The 18,080-nt window shown below is 46.5% G+C and overlaps 11 non-coding genes and 1 pseudogene across 11 annotated transcripts; all 12 read left to right on the forward strand.

Annotated features, from left to right (window-relative positions):
• The first annotated feature begins 307 nt into the window (after positions 1 to 307).
• Positions 308 to 498, forward strand: LOC142276791 (U2 spliceosomal RNA). Its single transcript, XR_012740192.1, has one exon. It is a non-coding gene; the product is annotated as a U2 spliceosomal RNA (small nuclear RNA).
• Positions 499 to 1,885: 1,387 nt separating this feature from the next.
• Positions 1,886 to 2,076, forward strand: LOC142276804 (U2 spliceosomal RNA). Its single transcript, XR_012740203.1, has one exon. It is a non-coding gene; the product is annotated as a U2 spliceosomal RNA (small nuclear RNA).
• A 1,387-nt stretch (positions 2,077 to 3,463) lies between these two features.
• Positions 3,464 to 3,654, forward strand: LOC142276816 (U2 spliceosomal RNA). The gene has a single exon (XR_012740214.1). It is a non-coding gene; the product is annotated as a U2 spliceosomal RNA (small nuclear RNA).
• Positions 3,655 to 5,041: 1,387 nt separating this feature from the next.
• LOC142276824 (U2 spliceosomal RNA) lies at positions 5,042 to 5,232 on the forward strand. Its single transcript, XR_012740219.1, has one exon. It is a non-coding gene; the product is annotated as a U2 spliceosomal RNA (small nuclear RNA).
• Positions 5,233 to 6,619: 1,387 nt separating this feature from the next.
• On the forward strand, positions 6,620 to 6,810 carry LOC142276826 (U2 spliceosomal RNA). The gene has a single exon (XR_012740220.1). It is a non-coding gene; the product is annotated as a U2 spliceosomal RNA (small nuclear RNA).
• Positions 6,811 to 8,197: 1,387 nt separating this feature from the next.
• LOC142276793 (U2 spliceosomal RNA) lies at positions 8,198 to 8,388 on the forward strand. Its single transcript, XR_012740193.1, has one exon. It is a non-coding gene; the product is annotated as a U2 spliceosomal RNA (small nuclear RNA).
• A 1,387-nt stretch (positions 8,389 to 9,775) lies between these two features.
• LOC142276794 (U2 spliceosomal RNA) lies at positions 9,776 to 9,966 on the forward strand. Its single transcript, XR_012740194.1, has one exon. It is a non-coding gene; the product is annotated as a U2 spliceosomal RNA (small nuclear RNA).
• A 1,387-nt stretch (positions 9,967 to 11,353) lies between these two features.
• Positions 11,354 to 11,544, forward strand: LOC142276795 (U2 spliceosomal RNA). The gene has a single exon (XR_012740195.1). It is a non-coding gene; the product is annotated as a U2 spliceosomal RNA (small nuclear RNA).
• Positions 11,545 to 12,931: 1,387 nt separating this feature from the next.
• On the forward strand, positions 12,932 to 13,122 carry LOC142276796 (U2 spliceosomal RNA). Its single transcript, XR_012740196.1, has one exon. It is a non-coding gene; the product is annotated as a U2 spliceosomal RNA (small nuclear RNA).
• Positions 13,123 to 14,509: 1,387 nt separating this feature from the next.
• Positions 14,510 to 14,700, forward strand: LOC142276797 (U2 spliceosomal RNA). The gene has a single exon (XR_012740197.1). It is a non-coding gene; the product is annotated as a U2 spliceosomal RNA (small nuclear RNA).
• Positions 14,701 to 16,087: 1,387 nt separating this feature from the next.
• LOC142276798 (U2 spliceosomal RNA) lies at positions 16,088 to 16,278 on the forward strand. The gene has a single exon (XR_012740198.1). It is a non-coding gene; the product is annotated as a U2 spliceosomal RNA (small nuclear RNA).
• Positions 16,279 to 17,665: 1,387 nt separating this feature from the next.
• On the forward strand, positions 17,666 to 17,807 carry LOC142276821 (U2 spliceosomal RNA; annotated as a pseudogene).
• The last annotated feature ends 273 nt before the right edge of the window (positions 17,808 to 18,080 follow it).

Consider the following 18,080-nt stretch of genomic DNA (forward strand, 5'->3'; position numbering starts at 1 on the left):
TGGCAGTGACGGAAAGTCAGGCAACCTGTCCTGTCCGTCTTTTTGTATCGTGAATTGGAAAGACTGCAAGGGGGAGGGGAGTTGCTTGCGCCCTAAAGGAGGAGTTATTCAGATTCATTGCAGTGGGCGGCGGCTGCAAAACGCACCATTCTTCTTGTTTTGGCTCTGCAAAGCAGCCTTTTCAAGGGTTGGCTTGGGTGACAAAATGTCTTGTGTAGGCGTGGGTTTGTCTCCCTCTCGCTCTCTCTCCCTAAGATGTGTCCGGCATAGGCCAGGGTGCCACTCGAGGCCCAAACCAATTCTGGTTATCGCTTCTCGGCCTTTTGGCTAAGATCAAGTGTAGTATCTGTTCTTATCAGTTTAATATCTGATACGTCCCCTATCTGGGGACCATATATTAAATGGATTTTTAGAACAGGGAGATGGAAAAAGAGCTTGCTCTGTCCACTCCACGCATTGACCTGGTATTGCAGTACCTCCAGGAACGGTGCACCCCTTCTTAACCCAGTTTCCAAAAGCAGAACTCAATTCACCTGATTCATATTAGCCCGATTTAATGAATTGGAAGAAAGCATACGTCTTCATATGCACCTCAATTTGGCCCATTCACTTTTCACACTTCCTCCTTTTGTTTTTTATCTTTCACACTTTTGACTTTCTTTATTCATCCAAATAGCAAACTCATCACCACTCAACCTGACCAACTCGGCTATGTCCCCGTGCTGCAGTTCTCTGTCTTATCTAGATCATTTGCAATTGAATGGAATAGATCCCTTTTGGACAAAGTGGATTCACCTGCTGCTGCAGTGACCACAGGTGTGATAACATCTAGAATTGGCATCTGGTGCGATCTCTCCGCTTCCACTCCAAAGAAAGTTACCTGTTTATTCCTATCATGCATTGGTTTTTGGGGTTTTCTTTGAGTAATGATGATCTCTTTAGTAGTCTGTTGGCGCCCTCTCCTGGAGGAATAGTTTGCTTGCTCTTGGACATTCTAAAAGAGAGGTCATGATAGACATTGAGCTTCTGAGCTCAATTGGGGAAAGTCATGGGTGATGAATGTTTGCAACCTACTGCGAAGCCTCATACCGCAATATAAGGAACGTCAAATACTAAGAAAGGGCGGCCTATGAAAGAATTACTACTTTCAATAAGTACACTTAAACGGCTAATTGGGAATAGAAAAACTGTAAAAAGCCCTCTGAGAAAGCCCCCCTCTAACCTTTGATAGTAAGCTTTTCTGTAGTCTGCCTGTTGATGTATTTTCCGTTTGAACTGTGCACAACATGAAGAGACGGAACACTGGCGGCTTGTCACAATGCCCCCCGATGACATCACAATAGCGCTGCTGCCTAGAAAACAAGCTGCGCAGAAGAAGTTGTTCTTTGGGTGGGAGGGTGGGCTAGTGGAAGGAGGGGGCAATCTCTTTTTTTCCCGGGTGGTAGGGGGATGACAGGAGAAGGGAAGCGGGTGGTGAGAAAGGTACAGAGGGCAGGGTTTGGGGGCTGGGAAGGAAAGGGAAAAGATTAGGGTTTGGGGATGATGAAAGGGCTTTCTACGGGTAAGGATGGCAAAGGGTGGCAGTGACGGAAAGTCAGGCAACCTGTCCTGTCCGTCTTTTTGTATCGTGAATTGGAAAGACTGCAAGGGGGAGGGGAGTTGCTTGCGCCCTAAAGGAGGAGTTATTCAGATTCATTGCAGTGGGCGGCGGCTGCAAAACGCACCATTCTTCTTGTTTTGGCTCTGCAAAGCAGCCTTTTCAAGGGTTGGCTTGGGTGACAAAATGTCTTGTGTAGGCGTGGGTTTGTCTCCCTCTCGCTCTCTCTCCCTAAGATGTGTCCGGCATAGGCCAGGGTGCCACTCGAGGCCCAAACCAATTCTGGTTATCGCTTCTCGGCCTTTTGGCTAAGATCAAGTGTAGTATCTGTTCTTATCAGTTTAATATCTGATACGTCCCCTATCTGGGGACCATATATTAAATGGATTTTTAGAACAGGGAGATGGAAAAAGAGCTTGCTCTGTCCACTCCACGCATTGACCTGGTATTGCAGTACCTCCAGGAACGGTGCACCCCTTCTTAACCCAGTTTCCAAAAGCAGAACTCAATTCACCTGATTCATATTAGCCCGATTTAATGAATTGGAAGAAAGCATACGTCTTCATATGCACCTCAATTTGGCCCATTCACTTTTCACACTTCCTCCTTTTGTTTTTTATCTTTCACACTTTTGACTTTCTTTATTCATCCAAATAGCAAACTCATCACCACTCAACCTGACCAACTCGGCTATGTCCCCGTGCTGCAGTTCTCTGTCTTATCTAGATCATTTGCAATTGAATGGAATAGATCCCTTTTGGACAAAGTGGATTCACCTGCTGCTGCAGTGACCACAGGTGTGATAACATCTAGAATTGGCATCTGGTGCGATCTCTCCGCTTCCACTCCAAAGAAAGTTACCTGTTTATTCCTATCATGCATTGGTTTTTGGGGTTTTCTTTGAGTAATGATGATCTCTTTAGTAGTCTGTTGGCGCCCTCTCCTGGAGGAATAGTTTGCTTGCTCTTGGACATTCTAAAAGAGAGGTCATGATAGACATTGAGCTTCTGAGCTCAATTGGGGAAAGTCATGGGTGATGAATGTTTGCAACCTACTGCGAAGCCTCATACCGCAATATAAGGAACGTCAAATACTAAGAAAGGGCGGCCTATGAAAGAATTACTACTTTCAATAAGTACACTTAAACGGCTAATTGGGAATAGAAAAACTGTAAAAAGCCCTCTGAGAAAGCCCCCCTCTAACCTTTGATAGTAAGCTTTTCTGTAGTCTGCCTGTTGATGTATTTTCCGTTTGAACTGTGCACAACATGAAGAGACGGAACACTGGCGGCTTGTCACAATGCCCCCCGATGACATCACAATAGCGCTGCTGCCTAGAAAACAAGCTGCGCAGAAGAAGTTGTTCTTTGGGTGGGAGGGTGGGCTAGTGGAAGGAGGGGGCAATCTCTTTTTTTCCCGGGTGGTAGGGGGATGACAGGAGAAGGGAAGCGGGTGGTGAGAAAGGTACAGAGGGCAGGGTTTGGGGGCTGGGAAGGAAAGGGAAAAGATTAGGGTTTGGGGATGATGAAAGGGCTTTCTACGGGTAAGGATGGCAAAGGGTGGCAGTGACGGAAAGTCAGGCAACCTGTCCTGTCCGTCTTTTTGTATCGTGAATTGGAAAGACTGCAAGGGGGAGGGGAGTTGCTTGCGCCCTAAAGGAGGAGTTATTCAGATTCATTGCAGTGGGCGGCGGCTGCAAAACGCACCATTCTTCTTGTTTTGGCTCTGCAAAGCAGCCTTTTCAAGGGTTGGCTTGGGTGACAAAATGTCTTGTGTAGGCGTGGGTTTGTCTCCCTCTCGCTCTCTCTCCCTAAGATGTGTCCGGCATAGGCCAGGGTGCCACTCGAGGCCCAAACCAATTCTGGTTATCGCTTCTCGGCCTTTTGGCTAAGATCAAGTGTAGTATCTGTTCTTATCAGTTTAATATCTGATACGTCCCCTATCTGGGGACCATATATTAAATGGATTTTTAGAACAGGGAGATGGAAAAAGAGCTTGCTCTGTCCACTCCACGCATTGACCTGGTATTGCAGTACCTCCAGGAACGGTGCACCCCTTCTTAACCCAGTTTCCAAAAGCAGAACTCAATTCACCTGATTCATATTAGCCCGATTTAATGAATTGGAAGAAAGCATACGTCTTCATATGCACCTCAATTTGGCCCATTCACTTTTCACACTTCCTCCTTTTGTTTTTTATCTTTCACACTTTTGACTTTCTTTATTCATCCAAATAGCAAACTCATCACCACTCAACCTGACCAACTCGGCTATGTCCCCGTGCTGCAGTTCTCTGTCTTATCTAGATCATTTGCAATTGAATGGAATAGATCCCTTTTGGACAAAGTGGATTCACCTGCTGCTGCAGTGACCACAGGTGTGATAACATCTAGAATTGGCATCTGGTGCGATCTCTCCGCTTCCACTCCAAAGAAAGTTACCTGTTTATTCCTATCATGCATTGGTTTTTGGGGTTTTCTTTGAGTAATGATGATCTCTTTAGTAGTCTGTTGGCGCCCTCTCCTGGAGGAATAGTTTGCTTGCTCTTGGACATTCTAAAAGAGAGGTCATGATAGACATTGAGCTTCTGAGCTCAATTGGGGAAAGTCATGGGTGATGAATGTTTGCAACCTACTGCGAAGCCTCATACCGCAATATAAGGAACGTCAAATACTAAGAAAGGGCGGCCTATGAAAGAATTACTACTTTCAATAAGTACACTTAAACGGCTAATTGGGAATAGAAAAACTGTAAAAAGCCCTCTGAGAAAGCCCCCCTCTAACCTTTGATAGTAAGCTTTTCTGTAGTCTGCCTGTTGATGTATTTTCCGTTTGAACTGTGCACAACATGAAGAGACGGAACACTGGCGGCTTGTCACAATGCCCCCCGATGACATCACAATAGCGCTGCTGCCTAGAAAACAAGCTGCGCAGAAGAAGTTGTTCTTTGGGTGGGAGGGTGGGCTAGTGGAAGGAGGGGGCAATCTCTTTTTTTCCCGGGTGGTAGGGGGATGACAGGAGAAGGGAAGCGGGTGGTGAGAAAGGTACAGAGGGCAGGGTTTGGGGGCTGGGAAGGAAAGGGAAAAGATTAGGGTTTGGGGATGATGAAAGGGCTTTCTACGGGTAAGGATGGCAAAGGGTGGCAGTGACGGAAAGTCAGGCAACCTGTCCTGTCCGTCTTTTTGTATCGTGAATTGGAAAGACTGCAAGGGGGAGGGGAGTTGCTTGCGCCCTAAAGGAGGAGTTATTCAGATTCATTGCAGTGGGCGGCGGCTGCAAAACGCACCATTCTTCTTGTTTTGGCTCTGCAAAGCAGCCTTTTCAAGGGTTGGCTTGGGTGACAAAATGTCTTGTGTAGGCGTGGGTTTGTCTCCCTCTCGCTCTCTCTCCCTAAGATGTGTCCGGCATAGGCCAGGGTGCCACTCGAGGCCCAAACCAATTCTGGTTATCGCTTCTCGGCCTTTTGGCTAAGATCAAGTGTAGTATCTGTTCTTATCAGTTTAATATCTGATACGTCCCCTATCTGGGGACCATATATTAAATGGATTTTTAGAACAGGGAGATGGAAAAAGAGCTTGCTCTGTCCACTCCACGCATTGACCTGGTATTGCAGTACCTCCAGGAACGGTGCACCCCTTCTTAACCCAGTTTCCAAAAGCAGAACTCAATTCACCTGATTCATATTAGCCCGATTTAATGAATTGGAAGAAAGCATACGTCTTCATATGCACCTCAATTTGGCCCATTCACTTTTCACACTTCCTCCTTTTGTTTTTTATCTTTCACACTTTTGACTTTCTTTATTCATCCAAATAGCAAACTCATCACCACTCAACCTGACCAACTCGGCTATGTCCCCGTGCTGCAGTTCTCTGTCTTATCTAGATCATTTGCAATTGAATGGAATAGATCCCTTTTGGACAAAGTGGATTCACCTGCTGCTGCAGTGACCACAGGTGTGATAACATCTAGAATTGGCATCTGGTGCGATCTCTCCGCTTCCACTCCAAAGAAAGTTACCTGTTTATTCCTATCATGCATTGGTTTTTGGGGTTTTCTTTGAGTAATGATGATCTCTTTAGTAGTCTGTTGGCGCCCTCTCCTGGAGGAATAGTTTGCTTGCTCTTGGACATTCTAAAAGAGAGGTCATGATAGACATTGAGCTTCTGAGCTCAATTGGGGAAAGTCATGGGTGATGAATGTTTGCAACCTACTGCGAAGCCTCATACCGCAATATAAGGAACGTCAAATACTAAGAAAGGGCGGCCTATGAAAGAATTACTACTTTCAATAAGTACACTTAAACGGCTAATTGGGAATAGAAAAACTGTAAAAAGCCCTCTGAGAAAGCCCCCCTCTAACCTTTGATAGTAAGCTTTTCTGTAGTCTGCCTGTTGATGTATTTTCCGTTTGAACTGTGCACAACATGAAGAGACGGAACACTGGCGGCTTGTCACAATGCCCCCCGATGACATCACAATAGCGCTGCTGCCTAGAAAACAAGCTGCGCAGAAGAAGTTGTTCTTTGGGTGGGAGGGTGGGCTAGTGGAAGGAGGGGGCAATCTCTTTTTTTCCCGGGTGGTAGGGGGATGACAGGAGAAGGGAAGCGGGTGGTGAGAAAGGTACAGAGGGCAGGGTTTGGGGGCTGGGAAGGAAAGGGAAAAGATTAGGGTTTGGGGATGATGAAAGGGCTTTCTACGGGTAAGGATGGCAAAGGGTGGCAGTGACGGAAAGTCAGGCAACCTGTCCTGTCCGTCTTTTTGTATCGTGAATTGGAAAGACTGCAAGGGGGAGGGGAGTTGCTTGCGCCCTAAAGGAGGAGTTATTCAGATTCATTGCAGTGGGCGGCGGCTGCAAAACGCACCATTCTTCTTGTTTTGGCTCTGCAAAGCAGCCTTTTCAAGGGTTGGCTTGGGTGACAAAATGTCTTGTGTAGGCGTGGGTTTGTCTCCCTCTCGCTCTCTCTCCCTAAGATGTGTCCGGCATAGGCCAGGGTGCCACTCGAGGCCCAAACCAATTCTGGTTATCGCTTCTCGGCCTTTTGGCTAAGATCAAGTGTAGTATCTGTTCTTATCAGTTTAATATCTGATACGTCCCCTATCTGGGGACCATATATTAAATGGATTTTTAGAACAGGGAGATGGAAAAAGAGCTTGCTCTGTCCACTCCACGCATTGACCTGGTATTGCAGTACCTCCAGGAACGGTGCACCCCTTCTTAACCCAGTTTCCAAAAGCAGAACTCAATTCACCTGATTCATATTAGCCCGATTTAATGAATTGGAAGAAAGCATACGTCTTCATATGCACCTCAATTTGGCCCATTCACTTTTCACACTTCCTCCTTTTGTTTTTTATCTTTCACACTTTTGACTTTCTTTATTCATCCAAATAGCAAACTCATCACCACTCAACCTGACCAACTCGGCTATGTCCCCGTGCTGCAGTTCTCTGTCTTATCTAGATCATTTGCAATTGAATGGAATAGATCCCTTTTGGACAAAGTGGATTCACCTGCTGCTGCAGTGACCACAGGTGTGATAACATCTAGAATTGGCATCTGGTGCGATCTCTCCGCTTCCACTCCAAAGAAAGTTACCTGTTTATTCCTATCATGCATTGGTTTTTGGGGTTTTCTTTGAGTAATGATGATCTCTTTAGTAGTCTGTTGGCGCCCTCTCCTGGAGGAATAGTTTGCTTGCTCTTGGACATTCTAAAAGAGAGGTCATGATAGACATTGAGCTTCTGAGCTCAATTGGGGAAAGTCATGGGTGATGAATGTTTGCAACCTACTGCGAAGCCTCATACCGCAATATAAGGAACGTCAAATACTAAGAAAGGGCGGCCTATGAAAGAATTACTACTTTCAATAAGTACACTTAAACGGCTAATTGGGAATAGAAAAACTGTAAAAAGCCCTCTGAGAAAGCCCCCCTCTAACCTTTGATAGTAAGCTTTTCTGTAGTCTGCCTGTTGATGTATTTTCCGTTTGAACTGTGCACAACATGAAGAGACGGAACACTGGCGGCTTGTCACAATGCCCCCCGATGACATCACAATAGCGCTGCTGCCTAGAAAACAAGCTGCGCAGAAGAAGTTGTTCTTTGGGTGGGAGGGTGGGCTAGTGGAAGGAGGGGGCAATCTCTTTTTTTCCCGGGTGGTAGGGGGATGACAGGAGAAGGGAAGCGGGTGGTGAGAAAGGTACAGAGGGCAGGGTTTGGGGGCTGGGAAGGAAAGGGAAAAGATTAGGGTTTGGGGATGATGAAAGGGCTTTCTACGGGTAAGGATGGCAAAGGGTGGCAGTGACGGAAAGTCAGGCAACCTGTCCTGTCCGTCTTTTTGTATCGTGAATTGGAAAGACTGCAAGGGGGAGGGGAGTTGCTTGCGCCCTAAAGGAGGAGTTATTCAGATTCATTGCAGTGGGCGGCGGCTGCAAAACGCACCATTCTTCTTGTTTTGGCTCTGCAAAGCAGCCTTTTCAAGGGTTGGCTTGGGTGACAAAATGTCTTGTGTAGGCGTGGGTTTGTCTCCCTCTCGCTCTCTCTCCCTAAGATGTGTCCGGCATAGGCCAGGGTGCCACTCGAGGCCCAAACCAATTCTGGTTATCGCTTCTCGGCCTTTTGGCTAAGATCAAGTGTAGTATCTGTTCTTATCAGTTTAATATCTGATACGTCCCCTATCTGGGGACCATATATTAAATGGATTTTTAGAACAGGGAGATGGAAAAAGAGCTTGCTCTGTCCACTCCACGCATTGACCTGGTATTGCAGTACCTCCAGGAACGGTGCACCCCTTCTTAACCCAGTTTCCAAAAGCAGAACTCAATTCACCTGATTCATATTAGCCCGATTTAATGAATTGGAAGAAAGCATACGTCTTCATATGCACCTCAATTTGGCCCATTCACTTTTCACACTTCCTCCTTTTGTTTTTTATCTTTCACACTTTTGACTTTCTTTATTCATCCAAATAGCAAACTCATCACCACTCAACCTGACCAACTCGGCTATGTCCCCGTGCTGCAGTTCTCTGTCTTATCTAGATCATTTGCAATTGAATGGAATAGATCCCTTTTGGACAAAGTGGATTCACCTGCTGCTGCAGTGACCACAGGTGTGATAACATCTAGAATTGGCATCTGGTGCGATCTCTCCGCTTCCACTCCAAAGAAAGTTACCTGTTTATTCCTATCATGCATTGGTTTTTGGGGTTTTCTTTGAGTAATGATGATCTCTTTAGTAGTCTGTTGGCGCCCTCTCCTGGAGGAATAGTTTGCTTGCTCTTGGACATTCTAAAAGAGAGGTCATGATAGACATTGAGCTTCTGAGCTCAATTGGGGAAAGTCATGGGTGATGAATGTTTGCAACCTACTGCGAAGCCTCATACCGCAATATAAGGAACGTCAAATACTAAGAAAGGGCGGCCTATGAAAGAATTACTACTTTCAATAAGTACACTTAAACGGCTAATTGGGAATAGAAAAACTGTAAAAAGCCCTCTGAGAAAGCCCCCCTCTAACCTTTGATAGTAAGCTTTTCTGTAGTCTGCCTGTTGATGTATTTTCCGTTTGAACTGTGCACAACATGAAGAGACGGAACACTGGCGGCTTGTCACAATGCCCCCCGATGACATCACAATAGCGCTGCTGCCTAGAAAACAAGCTGCGCAGAAGAAGTTGTTCTTTGGGTGGGAGGGTGGGCTAGTGGAAGGAGGGGGCAATCTCTTTTTTTCCCGGGTGGTAGGGGGATGACAGGAGAAGGGAAGCGGGTGGTGAGAAAGGTACAGAGGGCAGGGTTTGGGGGCTGGGAAGGAAAGGGAAAAGATTAGGGTTTGGGGATGATGAAAGGGCTTTCTACGGGTAAGGATGGCAAAGGGTGGCAGTGACGGAAAGTCAGGCAACCTGTCCTGTCCGTCTTTTTGTATCGTGAATTGGAAAGACTGCAAGGGGGAGGGGAGTTGCTTGCGCCCTAAAGGAGGAGTTATTCAGATTCATTGCAGTGGGCGGCGGCTGCAAAACGCACCATTCTTCTTGTTTTGGCTCTGCAAAGCAGCCTTTTCAAGGGTTGGCTTGGGTGACAAAATGTCTTGTGTAGGCGTGGGTTTGTCTCCCTCTCGCTCTCTCTCCCTAAGATGTGTCCGGCATAGGCCAGGGTGCCACTCGAGGCCCAAACCAATTCTGGTTATCGCTTCTCGGCCTTTTGGCTAAGATCAAGTGTAGTATCTGTTCTTATCAGTTTAATATCTGATACGTCCCCTATCTGGGGACCATATATTAAATGGATTTTTAGAACAGGGAGATGGAAAAAGAGCTTGCTCTGTCCACTCCACGCATTGACCTGGTATTGCAGTACCTCCAGGAACGGTGCACCCCTTCTTAACCCAGTTTCCAAAAGCAGAACTCAATTCACCTGATTCATATTAGCCCGATTTAATGAATTGGAAGAAAGCATACGTCTTCATATGCACCTCAATTTGGCCCATTCACTTTTCACACTTCCTCCTTTTGTTTTTTATCTTTCACACTTTTGACTTTCTTTATTCATCCAAATAGCAAACTCATCACCACTCAACCTGACCAACTCGGCTATGTCCCCGTGCTGCAGTTCTCTGTCTTATCTAGATCATTTGCAATTGAATGGAATAGATCCCTTTTGGACAAAGTGGATTCACCTGCTGCTGCAGTGACCACAGGTGTGATAACATCTAGAATTGGCATCTGGTGCGATCTCTCCGCTTCCACTCCAAAGAAAGTTACCTGTTTATTCCTATCATGCATTGGTTTTTGGGGTTTTCTTTGAGTAATGATGATCTCTTTAGTAGTCTGTTGGCGCCCTCTCCTGGAGGAATAGTTTGCTTGCTCTTGGACATTCTAAAAGAGAGGTCATGATAGACATTGAGCTTCTGAGCTCAATTGGGGAAAGTCATGGGTGATGAATGTTTGCAACCTACTGCGAAGCCTCATACCGCAATATAAGGAACGTCAAATACTAAGAAAGGGCGGCCTATGAAAGAATTACTACTTTCAATAAGTACACTTAAACGGCTAATTGGGAATAGAAAAACTGTAAAAAGCCCTCTGAGAAAGCCCCCCTCTAACCTTTGATAGTAAGCTTTTCTGTAGTCTGCCTGTTGATGTATTTTCCGTTTGAACTGTGCACAACATGAAGAGACGGAACACTGGCGGCTTGTCACAATGCCCCCCGATGACATCACAATAGCGCTGCTGCCTAGAAAACAAGCTGCGCAGAAGAAGTTGTTCTTTGGGTGGGAGGGTGGGCTAGTGGAAGGAGGGGGCAATCTCTTTTTTTCCCGGGTGGTAGGGGGATGACAGGAGAAGGGAAGCGGGTGGTGAGAAAGGTACAGAGGGCAGGGTTTGGGGGCTGGGAAGGAAAGGGAAAAGATTAGGGTTTGGGGATGATGAAAGGGCTTTCTACGGGTAAGGATGGCAAAGGGTGGCAGTGACGGAAAGTCAGGCAACCTGTCCTGTCCGTCTTTTTGTATCGTGAATTGGAAAGACTGCAAGGGGGAGGGGAGTTGCTTGCGCCCTAAAGGAGGAGTTATTCAGATTCATTGCAGTGGGCGGCGGCTGCAAAACGCACCATTCTTCTTGTTTTGGCTCTGCAAAGCAGCCTTTTCAAGGGTTGGCTTGGGTGACAAAATGTCTTGTGTAGGCGTGGGTTTGTCTCCCTCTCGCTCTCTCTCCCTAAGATGTGTCCGGCATAGGCCAGGGTGCCACTCGAGGCCCAAACCAATTCTGGTTATCGCTTCTCGGCCTTTTGGCTAAGATCAAGTGTAGTATCTGTTCTTATCAGTTTAATATCTGATACGTCCCCTATCTGGGGACCATATATTAAATGGATTTTTAGAACAGGGAGATGGAAAAAGAGCTTGCTCTGTCCACTCCACGCATTGACCTGGTATTGCAGTACCTCCAGGAACGGTGCACCCCTTCTTAACCCAGTTTCCAAAAGCAGAACTCAATTCACCTGATTCATATTAGCCCGATTTAATGAATTGGAAGAAAGCATACGTCTTCATATGCACCTCAATTTGGCCCATTCACTTTTCACACTTCCTCCTTTTGTTTTTTATCTTTCACACTTTTGACTTTCTTTATTCATCCAAATAGCAAACTCATCACCACTCAACCTGACCAACTCGGCTATGTCCCCGTGCTGCAGTTCTCTGTCTTATCTAGATCATTTGCAATTGAATGGAATAGATCCCTTTTGGACAAAGTGGATTCACCTGCTGCTGCAGTGACCACAGGTGTGATAACATCTAGAATTGGCATCTGGTGCGATCTCTCCGCTTCCACTCCAAAGAAAGTTACCTGTTTATTCCTATCATGCATTGGTTTTTGGGGTTTTCTTTGAGTAATGATGATCTCTTTAGTAGTCTGTTGGCGCCCTCTCCTGGAGGAATAGTTTGCTTGCTCTTGGACATTCTAAAAGAGAGGTCATGATAGACATTGAGCTTCTGAGCTCAATTGGGGAAAGTCATGGGTGATGAATGTTTGCAACCTACTGCGAAGCCTCATACCGCAATATAAGGAACGTCAAATACTAAGAAAGGGCGGCCTATGAAAGAATTACTACTTTCAATAAGTACACTTAAACGGCTAATTGGGAATAGAAAAACTGTAAAAAGCCCTCTGAGAAAGCCCCCCTCTAACCTTTGATAGTAAGCTTTTCTGTAGTCTGCCTGTTGATGTATTTTCCGTTTGAACTGTGCACAACATGAAGAGACGGAACACTGGCGGCTTGTCACAATGCCCCCCGATGACATCACAATAGCGCTGCTGCCTAGAAAACAAGCTGCGCAGAAGAAGTTGTTCTTTGGGTGGGAGGGTGGGCTAGTGGAAGGAGGGGGCAATCTCTTTTTTTCCCGGGTGGTAGGGGGATGACAGGAGAAGGGAAGCGGGTGGTGAGAAAGGTACAGAGGGCAGGGTTTGGGGGCTGGGAAGGAAAGGGAAAAGATTAGGGTTTGGGGATGATGAAAGGGCTTTCTACGGGTAAGGATGGCAAAGGGTGGCAGTGACGGAAAGTCAGGCAACCTGTCCTGTCCGTCTTTTTGTATCGTGAATTGGAAAGACTGCAAGGGGGAGGGGAGTTGCTTGCGCCCTAAAGGAGGAGTTATTCAGATTCATTGCAGTGGGCGGCGGCTGCAAAACGCACCATTCTTCTTGTTTTGGCTCTGCAAAGCAGCCTTTTCAAGGGTTGGCTTGGGTGACAAAATGTCTTGTGTAGGCGTGGGTTTGTCTCCCTCTCGCTCTCTCTCCCTAAGATGTGTCCGGCATAGGCCAGGGTGCCACTCGAGGCCCAAACCAATTCTGGTTATCGCTTCTCGGCCTTTTGGCTAAGATCAAGTGTAGTATCTGTTCTTATCAGTTTAATATCTGATACGTCCCCTATCTGGGGACCATATATTAAATGGATTTTTAGAACAGGGAGATGGAAAAAGAGCTTGCTCTGTCCACTCCACGCATTGACCTGGTATTGCAGTACCTCCAGGAACGGTGCACCCCTTCTTAACCCAGTTTCCAAAAGCAGAACTCAATTCACCTGATTCATATTAGCCCGATTTAATGAATTGGAAGAAAGCATACGTCTTCATATGCACCTCAATTTGGCCCATTCACTTTTCACACTTCCTCCTTTTGTTTTTTATCTTTCACACTTTTGACTTTCTTTATTCATCCAAATAGCAAACTCATCACCACTCAACCTGACCAACTCGGCTATGTCCCCGTGCTGCAGTTCTCTGTCTTATCTAGATCATTTGCAATTGAATGGAATAGATCCCTTTTGGACAAAGTGGATTCACCTGCTGCTGCAGTGACCACAGGTGTGATAACATCTAGAATTGGCATCTGGTGCGATCTCTCCGCTTCCACTCCAAAGAAAGTTACCTGTTTATTCCTATCATGCATTGGTTTTTGGGGTTTTCTTTGAGTAATGATGATCTCTTTAGTAGTCTGTTGGCGCCCTCTCCTGGAGGAATAGTTTGCTTGCTCTTGGACATTCTAAAAGAGAGGTCATGATAGACATTGAGCTTCTGAGCTCAATTGGGGAAAGTCATGGGTGATGAATGTTTGCAACCTACTGCGAAGCCTCATACCGCAATATAAGGAACGTCAAATACTAAGAAAGGGCGGCCTATGAAAGAATTACTACTTTCAATAAGTACACTTAAACGGCTAATTGGGAATAGAAAAACTGTAAAAAGCCCTCTGAGAAAGCCCCCCTCTAACCTTTGATAGTAAGCTTTTCTGTAGTCTGCCTGTTGATGTATTTTCCGTTTGAACTGTGCACAACATGAAGAGACGGAACACTGGCGGCTTGTCACAATGCCCCCCGATGACATCACAATAGCGCTGCTGCCTAGAAAACAAGCTGCGCAGAAGAAGTTGTTCTTTGGGTGGGAGGGTGGGCTAGTGGAAGGAGGGGGCAATCTCTTTTTTTCCCGGGTGGTAGGGGGATGACAGGAGAAGGGAAGCGGGTGGTGAGAAAGGTACAGAGGGCAGGGTTTGGGGGCTGGGAAGGAAAGGGAAAAGATTAGGGTTTGGGGATGATGAAAGGGCTTTCTACGGGTAAGGATGGCAAAGGGTGGCAGTGACGGAAAGTCAGGCAACCTGTCCTGTCCGTCTTTTTGTATCGTGAATTGGAAAGACTGCAAGGGGGAGGGGAGTTGCTTGCGCCCTAAAGGAGGAGTTATTCAGATTCATTGCAGTGGGCGGCGGCTGCAAAACGCACCATTCTTCTTGTTTTGGCTCTGCAAAGCAGCCTTTTCAAGGGTTGGCTTGGGTGACAAAATGTCTTGTGTAGGCGTGGGTTTGTCTCCCTCTCGCTCTCTCTCCCTAAGATGTGTCCGGCATAGGCCAGGGTGCCACTCGAGGCCCAAACCAATTCTGGTTATCGCTTCTCGGCCTTTTGGCTAAGATCAAGTGTAGTATCTGTTCTTATCAGTTTAATATCTGATACGTCCCCTATCTGGGGACCATATATTAAATGGATTTTTAGAACAGGGAGATGGAAAAAGAGCTTGCTCTGTCCACTCCACGCATTGACCTGGTATTGCAGTACCTCCAGGAACGGTGCACCCCTTCTTAACCCAGTTTCCAAAAGCAGAACTCAATTCACCTGATTCATATTAGCCCGATTTAATGAATTGGAAGAAAGCATACGTCTTCATATGCACCTCAATTTGGCCCATTCACTTTTCACACTTCCTCCTTTTGTTTTTTATCTTTCACACTTTTGACTTTCTTTATTCATCCAAATAGCAAACTCATCACCACTCAACCTGACCAACTCGGCTATGTCCCCGTGCTGCAGTTCTCTGTCTTATCTAGATCATTTGCAATTGAATGGAATAGATCCCTTTTGGACAAAGTGGATTCACCTGCTGCTGCAGTGACCACAGGTGTGATAACATCTAGAATTGGCATCTGGTGCGATCTCTCCGCTTCCACTCCAAAGAAAGTTACCTGTTTATTCCTATCATGCATTGGTTTTTGGGGTTTTCTTTGAGTAATGATGATCTCTTTAGTAGTCTGTTGGCGCCCTCTCCTGGAGGAATAGTTTGCTTGCTCTTGGACATTCTAAAAGAGAGGTCATGATAGACATTGAGCTTCTGAGCTCAATTGGGGAAAGTCATGGGTGATGAATGTTTGCAACCTACTGCGAAGCCTCATACCGCAATATAAGGAACGTCAAATACTAAGAAAGGGCGGCCTATGAAAGAATTACTACTTTCAATAAGTACACTTAAACGGCTAATTGGGAATAGAAAAACTGTAAAAAGCCCTCTGAGAAAGCCCCCCTCTAACCTTTGATAGTAAGCTTTTCTGTAGTCTGCCTGTTGATGTATTTTCCGTTTGAACTGTGCACAACATGAAGAGACGGAACACTGGCGGCTTGTCACAATGCCCCCCGATGACATCACAATAGCGCTGCTGCCTAGAAAACAAGCTGCGCAGAAGAAGTTGTTCTTTGGGTGGGAGGGTGGGCTAGTGGAAGGAGGGGGCAATCTCTTTTTTTCCCGGGTGGTAGGGGGATGACAGGAGAAGGGAAGCGGGTGGTGAGAAAGGTACAGAGGGCAGGGTTTGGGGGCTGGGAAGGAAAGGGAAAAGATTAGGGTTTGGGGATGATGAAAGGGCTTTCTACGGGTAAGGATGGCAAAGGGTGGCAGTGACGGAAAGTCAGGCAACCTGTCCTGTCCGTCTTTTTGTATCGTGAATTGGAAAGACTGCAAGGGGGAGGGGAGTTGCTTGCGCCCTAAAGGAGGAGTTATTCAGATTCATTGCAGTGGGCGGCGGCTGCAAAACGCACCATTCTTCTTGTTTTGGCTCTGCAAAGCAGCCTTTTCAAGGGTTGGCTTGGGTGACAAAATGTCTTGTGTAGGCGTGGGTTTGTCTCCCTCTCGCTCTCTCTCCCTAAGATGTGTCCGGCATAGGCCAGGGTGCCACTCGAGGCCCAAACCAATTCTGGTTATCGCTTCTCGGCCTTTTGGCTAAGATCAAGTGTAGTATCTGTTCTTATCAGTTTAATATCTGATACGTCCCCTATCTGGGGACCATATATTAAATGGATTTTTAGAACAGGGAGATGGAAAAAGAGCTTGCTCTGTCCACTCCACGCATTGACCTGGTATTGCAGTACCTCCAGGAACGGTGCACCCCTTCTTAACCCAGTTTCCAAAAGCAGAACTCAATTCACCTGATTCATATTAGCCCGATTTAATGAATTGGAAGAAAGCATACGTCTTCATATGCACCTCAATTTGGCCCATTCACTTTTCACACTTCCTCCTTTTGTTTTTTATCTTTCACACTTTTGACTTTCTTTATTCATCCAAATAGCAAACTCATCACCACTCAACCTGACCAACTCGGCTATGTCCCCGTGCTGCAGTTCTCTGTCTTATCTAGATCATTTGCAATTGAATGGAATAGATCCCTTTTGGACAAAGTGGATTCACCTGCTGCTGCAGTGACCACAGGTGTGATAACATCTAGAATTGGCATCTGGTGCGATCTCTCCGCTTCCACTCCAAAGAAAGTTACCTGTTTATTCCTATCATGCATTGGTTTTTGGGGTTTTCTTTGAGTAATGATGATCTCTTTAGTAGTCTGTTGGCGCCCTCTCCTGGAGGAATAGTTTGCTTGCTCTTGGACATTCTAAAAGAGAGGTCATGATAGACATTGAGCTTCTGAGCTCAATTGGGGAAAGTCATGGGTGATGAATGTTTGCAACCTACTGCGAAGCCTCATACCGCAATATAAGGAACGTCAAATACTAAGAAAGGGCGGCCTATGAAAGAATTACTACTTTCAATAAGTACACTTAAACGGCTAATTGGGAATAGAAAAACTGTAAAAAGCCCTCTGAGAAAGCCCCCCTCTAACCTTTGATAGTAAGCTTTTCTGTAGTCTGCCTGTTGATGTATTTTCCGTTTGAACTGTGCACAACATGAAGAGACGGAACACTGGCGGCTTGTCACAATGCCCCCCGATGACATCACAATAGCGCTGCTGCCTAGAAAACAAGCTGCGCAGAAGAAGTTGTTCTTTGGGTGGGAGGGTGGGCTAGTGGAAGGAGGGGGCAATCTCTTTTTTTCCCGGGTGGTAGGGGGATGACAGGAGAAGGGAAGCGGGTGGTGAGAAAGGTACAGAGGGCAGGGTTTGGGGGCTGGGAAGGAAAGGGAAAAGATTAGGGTTTGGGGATGATGAAAGGGCTTTCTACGGGTAAGGATGGCAAAGGGTGGCAGTGACGGAAAGTCAGGCAACCTGTCCTGTCCGTCTTTTTGTATCGTGAATTGGAAAGACTGCAAGGGGGAGGGGAGTTGCTTGCGCCCTAAAGGAGGAGTTATTCAGATTCATTGCAGTGGGCGGCGGCTGCAAAACGCACCATTCTTCTTGTTTTGGCTCTGCAAAGCAGCCTTTTCAAGGGTTGGCTTGGGTGACAAAATGTCTTGTGTAGGCGTGGGTTTGTCTCCCTCTCGCTCTCTCTCCCTAAGATGTGTCCGGCATAGGCCAGGGTGCCACTCGAGGCCCAAACCAATTCTGGTTATCGCTTCTCGGCCTTTTGGCTAAGATCAAGTGTAGTATCTGTTCAAAAGGTGGTTTAAGGCTCCGGCCACCTTAGTACAATGATGCAATGCACACTGGAAGGTTGCGCTTGTTAGTACTTTGGGAGGATAGTATATCCATCTAGAGGAAACCATGGCCCTACCAGGATCGAGGCTATTAGACTGAGTAAGTGTGGGGGTTATGGTGCAATGTGCCCCAGGAATGGACACCCTGGAGGGAGTCTGAACTTGCTAGGTTGGGACCCTGGTAAGCCTCAGACTCTGTCGCACGCCGCGCCTTGCCTATTCATACTTTCCAAGCATATTGCCCTATCCCGGCCTTCTGGCTAAGAAGGGAAATTTTTATAATCCCGGTCGGAGGTCCGGTCAGCTTTGGGCTGAGAAACCAACACCCG

This window comes from Anomaloglossus baeobatrachus, unplaced genomic scaffold, assembly GCF_048569485.1.
Source record: "Anomaloglossus baeobatrachus isolate aAnoBae1 unplaced genomic scaffold, aAnoBae1.hap1 Scaffold_4036, whole genome shotgun sequence".
Taxonomy (NCBI): domain Eukaryota; kingdom Metazoa; phylum Chordata; class Amphibia; order Anura; family Aromobatidae; genus Anomaloglossus; species Anomaloglossus baeobatrachus.